An 8,047-nucleotide genomic window follows, 5' to 3' on the forward strand; every position below is an offset into this window, starting at 1 on the left:
TATACAAAATGACATCCAATCTAAATGGACTAAAATGCAAAGTAAAATACGTAAATTAAAAAAGAGCATTATTTCTCGCTTCAGGCCCTCCGGCAGTGCCACTCTTGGCTGCATTATCACTGTTTGAACAGCTAGTAGTATTAGTTGCAAGAACCTTGGGGAATTCAGTACGAAAATTTTATTGTTTTTTAATGGTTACTGTAATATGGGAAAGGATAGTGAGAATTGAAATGAATGTTGCTGTACATTTCTCTATTTAGAAATACGACATCTACCAACACTGACCACATCATTAATATAAGTAGCTGGATCTGTGAAAGCCAGCCATCATTGAAATTATAGTATAATATTTAGATTAAATTAGAAGGGTATGAAATGAGCTAAAAACTTTTTTAGTCTTTTAGTTTGGGGTGCAAATGTAGCATAGTTGCCTAGTCGTCTTTCCTCCAACGTATTACACTGCTTTTAGTGGAAACGGGCTCTTATAAACTCTCCCCATCCATATGGTACTATGAGTGTACAACTACAATACCCTAAGAAGAGATTTTCCACTCTTCGAAGGGATTGTGACTTACCCTACTCTATCTAAAATCGATAATTTTAAAAGTGTTGAGGTGGATAGGTTGATTGTGCTCTACCTAGAATCGACAAATAGCAGCTAGGGGCCAATGACGATATAATAATCATTCTAAAGCAATTCTAGCTGAACTAAGTGATGTTGATTACTAATGGTACTCTATCAACTAGAACTAATCCTTCCTTTTTTTCTAACAAATTGTCGAACACATGGTGAGCCTGACAAACTTTGACAAATCAAATTCTTATATTTAATTTCTGAATAACTGTATAAACATAATTTTATAAATTATTCAAACACCTTAGGACTCTATCGTATAACTTGCAATATCTATATGCAGAGGTAAACATGAATAGTAGGCAAAGTAAATTGTATCTTTTCAAAGTTTTAGCGAAATCAAATTGTTGTGGTTAGAAATACGAGCAGTATCTCAAGTTAGCGCATCAGTGGTCACCTAAATCAGAAAATCATTCGTCGTTCGGATTTGGCAAAAAAAACAAACTGGCATTTTCACAGAGTACAGAAGTAACAATTTAGAAGATCAGTCTGCAAGATTTTAGATCCACAACACGGAGCCCTTCCCATTGATGTTGAAAAGAATTTAAAAATTTTAACCCCCTACAATATCAAATGTGAAGTACACAGTAAGTATACAGTATTGTGTCCATAAGGAAAACAAGTTACATAAGTGACATTGTATGTTTATTGTCACCTCACCCACTACTGTGAAATGGCATTGTGATTAAATAAGATCCTAGTTTGGTCACAGACAATGATACTCAAATGAAACAGAAAGCATCCTTCGAGAATTTAAAGATACGGACCAGATTTAAGACTAAACGTCGGTGATGATAGAGATCTACTTGACCATATAAATAGCTGCATGTAAACCTCCAAATTTTGTAGAACAGATTATTCATGTATCTCACCTTATCCCCTTTTGTATCATTGAGCATCATCAACAAAAATACTGACAACGGTCAAAATTAGGTGTAATTTATTCTAGATACATCATATTCAAGTGGATTTGCATGTATGTAGGGTACATAGACAAATCTCGCTTGTCAAACTCCTATGTGACACAAAGTTAAGAACACTACAACTTTCGAACTAACCTTTTTCAAACGCATAAAAAGGATAGGCCACTTTTTGCTCTTGGTCAATGATATACCGTGAGTTTACGGTATGTCCAATGATTTCACTTAAGAGTTGTGTGTCTGGAGCCTTTTTGTATTGATTTTGATGGTTTTGCATCATGTTTTGCAAGAAAGATGTCTAGGTGCGAAATTAAAGTAAAAGCTGAAAAAGTGCAGCAAAAGGCATCAACGGAGGCAATCGACGGATCGTAGATCCACTGACGGCCCGTAGACGGGTATCATACATGGGCATCCCAGGCATTGGATGAAATCAGGGAAATCTAACTATGTGTGGAACCAAGGCGAGCATGAACAGTCCGTCGATCAATTGACGAACCGTACTGGTAAACCATAGAATGATACTGCGAGGGTTCCAGTACCTGATTTTTGAAGATTCTAAGTATGGGGTCACGGAGGGGCATTGATGGACCGTACTAGTGGTCCGTCATTTGATTCAGAGAGGGTATATTTTGGATGCTGAAATATTTTCTATGTCCTAGGCTGACGGAAGGGACTTACGGACCATGTATCCATTGACAGTCCGTAAGTCGATCTCGTAGATTGAAGACGCATGCGTGAACAAACTTTGCTTATTCTGTTTCCTTTTTAATTAGGAGTTAGTTTTCTATAAATAGGGTATGTAAGCCTCGTGTTTGGGTTGGCTTCGATTATTACTGTTCTAGTTTGAGACTTTGGAGATTAAATTTTGCAAACCTAAGCAACTATTGATTTCTTCGATGTTTTGGATGGCGAAAGGCGACAAGGGTCTGCCTCGCCACAAGGGGAGGTGTTCGCCTTTTTGAAATGTGATACCAATTAATACCAAAAAGTTCAAATATTTAATTGCATATGTAAATAATCAAATTCTCAATAGCAATAACATATTAGCGAATATTGAACTTGAATGAGAAAAAAATCGAACAAACATCAAAACAGAAGAAGAAGTGAAGAAGAAGTGACTCTGAAGTCTGAAGAAGACGAGGAAAAAGAAACAGAAGAAATTTGAAGAAATATGTATTGGTTGGACTTTGGAGTAAAAGTCTGGTTGGTTGGCGGAGGAGTCTAGTCGAAAACCCTAAAATTACCTTTTTACTTTTAAAACCCTAGATTGGTCGCATTTTTTTAAAATAATACAAAAGGTGATGCCTTTCCAGCCTTTCTTGCCTCTCGCATCTCTCCTTTTGTCACCATGGTGTTGCCTTTTGGAGGTCGCTTCGCCACAAAGCTAAAAGGCGATGAACAGTCACCTTTCCATGCCTCTCGCCATTGGCGACGAGGCGATCACCTTTCACAACACTGGATTTCTTAAGTTGGTGTTGATATTCAAGTTGAAATTCCGGTTTTTGTTATTTCCAATTATGTAAGTTCATAATTCTTTCATCTAAAATAATGAATTGATTATGGGTAACTAAACTCCACAACTACGATTGTGGGAACCATGAGTGATTAACAACGTATGAATAGTAATTAAGCAATTTTCAAATAGTGTTTTGCATGCATTGATAATTCTTTCGTAAATAGTCTTTTTAGCGGTTGCAAACGTTAAAACTCGCCTTGTTGCTACTTTCCGGACTAAGGAGGTATTTTATAAGAAAAGAATTATCAACATAAATTTAGTGTGATACTATATAATAGTCTAGTGTCAATTGTTGCGAGGGTGAAAACTAAGTCATACATCGATGCGATGTCTAATATGAGGTAAAGCTAAGGATTAGTAAATTAAACACACGTAACTAGACCAAAGTACAGGGTGAAATTGTCTAGATGTCGGACTAATAATTTAAAGATACATAACTTATCACTTTGCATGTAATACACTAGGAATGGATTACTATTACTAGGATTACCGCGTTATGAGCTTGTGGGGAACACGTACACCCTAGTTACTTTCTCATCTTGATAACAACCGAAGTTAACTCTTACTAACTTGATAACTACATAATCTTAGGAATTTGTGTCTCAAACCCACCCTTTTCACTTGCTTGTTTCGGAAATACCTTAACTAAATGAATATAATTATGGGTTAAAGTTAAGTCTAAACCATATTCCTCATGGAATCGACCCCAACTTCCCATAAACCATCCAAATCCCTTTCCCCTAAATTCCAAATTCCTCTCTACCAAACCCTCCCCCATCTCATCTCCTCAAGTTCGGGTTAGGTGCAGGCAGCTTTTTGTAAGGTAATAAAATAAGACTTCCCCTCACTTTGAATTTTGATTCATAGATTGAATATAGGAAGTGGGGAGTCGAATCTTGACCTTGGGGGGTTGTTTACTGAAAAAGCATGCTAGAATTAAAATTGTGAACACCCTTGGTACGATGGATAGTGATTGTGTCTAATTCTATTACCCGTAAAATGTGTGTTTAAGTCTAATTGTAAGTTCCAACTTATGGTCTGTAGTTTGTATGAAATAATCGTGAACATTGATGAATTGGAACCCTAAGAATGACAAAGTAGCATAGTAAATGTTGAAATGCATGAGTAGACTAGGAGAATGTTGAAAACGAACACAAAATTGGGACTTTGATTTGAAAGAGATCATCAATCTGGCACAGACCTCATCCACGAGACCCCATCTACGGACTGTCAATTGGGTCCGTGGATTGATACACAAACAAATCTCACTAAGTGCTAAACAACGGAGGTAGACTATGGTCCATCGATTGATCAACGGACCATTCTGTACACCCGTCGTTTCCATCAGAGGCCAATGCTTTTGGCCCTCTGCTCCAGGGAGGGGTTCAACGGACCGTCAACTCCCATCGTCAATGACAGACGAAGCCACTGTCTAAAAAGAATCTTTGGTTTTGTTCACTCGTGTTCTAAAATTATTTCGAGTGTGTTTTTAGTTTGTTTCGGTACTAATAACCCTTCCATAGGTACTATGGCACCTAAGAAGCAATTGGTGTACACAAAAAGGGCAAATCCAAGTCGGCTACCCCGACTAAGATTGCAAACGGACAGGACCGGGTCAACAGGATCGGTTTAACCGGAAATCGGATCGGTACCGGATTTTTCTTACCGGTACCGGATTTTAGCGGACCGGATTCACTGGAAAAAACAACCTGTTCCGCCCGGTCCGTTAGTAACCGGTTCGGAACCGGGTCTTACCGGTTCATCCGGTACCTTTTTTTTTAACGTTAATTATTTTAATTATTATATAAAATTATATATTTATATTAAAAACTTCAATTGAAAACTTTAAAGTTTATGTAAGTTTGAAATTGAATTTATACTTTAAGTTTATATTGAATTTAAAGTTTTATATTGAACTTAAGTTTGAAATTGAATTTAAAGTTTTTTAAACTTTATATTGAATTTAAAGTTTGAAATTGAATTTAAACTTTAAAGTTTATATTGAATTTAAAGTTTTAATTGAAACTTTTATTAAAATAATTAAAAATTAAGTTTATAAAATGACATGAATTAAATAGAAGAGACTATTATAAAAGAAAATCAAGGCGAATAGCTGTATATTTATTCAAATAAATAAATTATACAATACAAATATTAGAAAGAGAATAAGACTACATAATTTAGGAGGAATTGAATAGTAATTATTATACTAACAATTGCATTTTTTTTAAATTCTTTTTGTAAATTTAGTATCATTTGAAAAGAAAGATTGTTTGGAATTGGCATTTGTCGTTCTTCTTCCATTGCTTCCATGCCATCATCACTATTCTCACCAAATATTTCATCTATTTGGTCTTCTATTTGGCTACTTAATTGTGGTAGTCCGGTGTTTCTTCTTTCGGCATTGACCCAATCTCGAAACAACACCGATATTTTCAAACTGTCCTTTGCTAATGAATATCGATGATCTCCAATCATAAATCTCGCCGCACTAAATGCTTGCTCCGAAGCGACCAATGATGCTTGAATGATTAGCACATATCGAACTCGAACAATCCTAGCAAGGGTCGAAAACAATCATTAACAATTGGACTATTAAATTATAAACATGTGCGGCACACTTAATATGAAAACAATCATTATCAATTGGACAAAGTCTAATTTTTAAATAATCAACGGCTCTTAAATTATTAGAAGCATTATCTAAAGTGGCACTCATTATTTTATCACATATTCCATAATATTGTAAAATAGAGCCTACTTTTGATGCTATATAAGAACCGGTTTTAGTTTCTTCAACATATTTATACGGTAATTTTCGTTTTTGCATGTTCCATTCATGGTCAATCCAATGGACAGTAAGTGTAAAATAATCGTTACCATTAAGACTACGTCCCATATCAGAAATAATAGATAATCTACCATCATAATAAGCAAATAAACAACAAAGAAAATGAGAATATTCTTTGATATTTAAAAAGATCACTTTTAATTGTATTTCTTGGAATACCTTCATAAATTGGGTTATATAATTCTCGAATATAATGATCAAAATCAGGATGTGAAGGAAATCAAAAGGTAAACCACAAATAGCAACCATTTTAGCTAATTCTCTACGATCTTTTTCTTTACTATACGTGTGGTGTGTGCTTCGGCTAGCCGGGTTAGACATATTTAATACACCTTGAACCATATTAGAACCTCCAACATCCATAAAACTTTCGGGTATGGGTGTTCCATTTATATTAGCTCTTTCTATATTATCCAGGCGAGCAAATTCTTTATTACACTTTCGTAAATGTGTTCTTCGTCGTCCCGTTCCCCCTTGTGTATCCGTAATTACATGTTTCATTACCAATTTACATTTTAGTGCACGTAACAGTAGTTTTTGCCTCATTTTGTATCAAAAATTTCTATACTAACGATCTTTTAACACGTACGACGGCGACATTTGAAAAAGTAGGTAAAGGGGAGACTTCGGTAACCGGACTAGTCGGGGTAGGGGTCTCTTCATCTTCCTCATTTATTTCTACTTCTTCTTCAAATTCTTCCTCAAAATTAGTATAATGTCTATTTAAAGACTCATGATCTACTTCATTTTCAGAATTAAATTCAATAGGTCTTGGTGACGTAAAAAAGTTTCATTAACACAAGTATAATCATTAGTATTTTAACTAAATATCTATGTGACAAATTTTTAGAACAACAACTACTTACTACTCCCTTGTTATTTTTTAATTCCGACATTGGTCTTTTACCACTATTTCTTTCCGGATTCATGTTAAGATTTAAAATAATTAAATATTATGAGAAAAACAAGCAAAATAATATAATAAAAGAGATAAAACAACTAAATTAATAAACAAATAACAATTAAAGTTGATATTTGGAACGAATGTACCAAACGTCTACGTAAAAGTAGACGTATAACCAAAGCCGGATTTGATAGATGCCGATTGTAGCTTCCGAAATTCAAACTCCAACTCAATATCACAATATAATAATTAATAATTTATGAGAGATTTAAAATTGAGACTTTGAGAGACTTTGAGAAATTCAAACTCCAACTCAAATGGAACTAACTTGATAAAAAAAAGTCAACCAGCATTAGGCCCACAAGATAATACCACGTAGGCCGAAAAGGGATAGAAAATTATTAACAAAATAAGTTCAGGGAGGTAATAGGACCTCATTATAGTATAAGTATGTCTCTGAGATTTCGGACATAGGTTGAGGGGGTACTTGTGCATTATCCCTAAAATATATTTTCTTATTTTTCTTATTATTTTAACTTCTTTTCCTTTTTATTTTTTCTCTTTCTTTGTTCTTTCTTCTTTCTTCTCAAAAATTCATTTTCATCTCCATCCATTGAAGTTTCTTACTTTCAATGTCACCATTTTTACCACAATTTCACCTTCTTCTTTTTTATTACTATTAGTTTTACTCTCATTAGTTTTTAATTTTTATCTAAATATTTTCTTACATTTAGAACAATTCGATAAACTCATTAGATTTCAAGATGATTAGGAAGTATCGTATAGTACTTTTATTCGGTTTCAATTAAGTTCTTTCAATTTTTGAGAAACTAATTGATTCTTTTAAAATTATCATTTCTAGTTTTGAACTTATATGAAAATGAGTAGTTGATGATACCTTTAAATTTTCTTTAAAAAATAATTAATTTTATCATCAATAATTCAATAAAGTCTAAATAATAGTATGATTTTATATAGAATTTGACCGGAGAAGAAGAAAAAGAAAAAGAAAAGATAAAAAATGGAAGTGAGTTACAATTTTACATAGGGGGGATGGGGGGAGGGAAAGGGAAAAAAAAGAAAATGAAGGGATGAAAGTGGGTGGTGGAAGATGAAATGAAATTTAAAATATATAAAAATTAAAATTCAAAAGTAAGAGAGAGAGAAATTTAGAAAGAAAAATTTTAAATGAAAATATATATATATATATATATATATATAT

The sequence above is a fragment of the Solanum pennellii genome, chromosome 1 (assembly GCF_001406875.1).
Source record: "Solanum pennellii chromosome 1, SPENNV200".
Lineage (NCBI taxonomy): Eukaryota > Viridiplantae > Streptophyta > Magnoliopsida > Solanales > Solanaceae > Solanum > Solanum pennellii.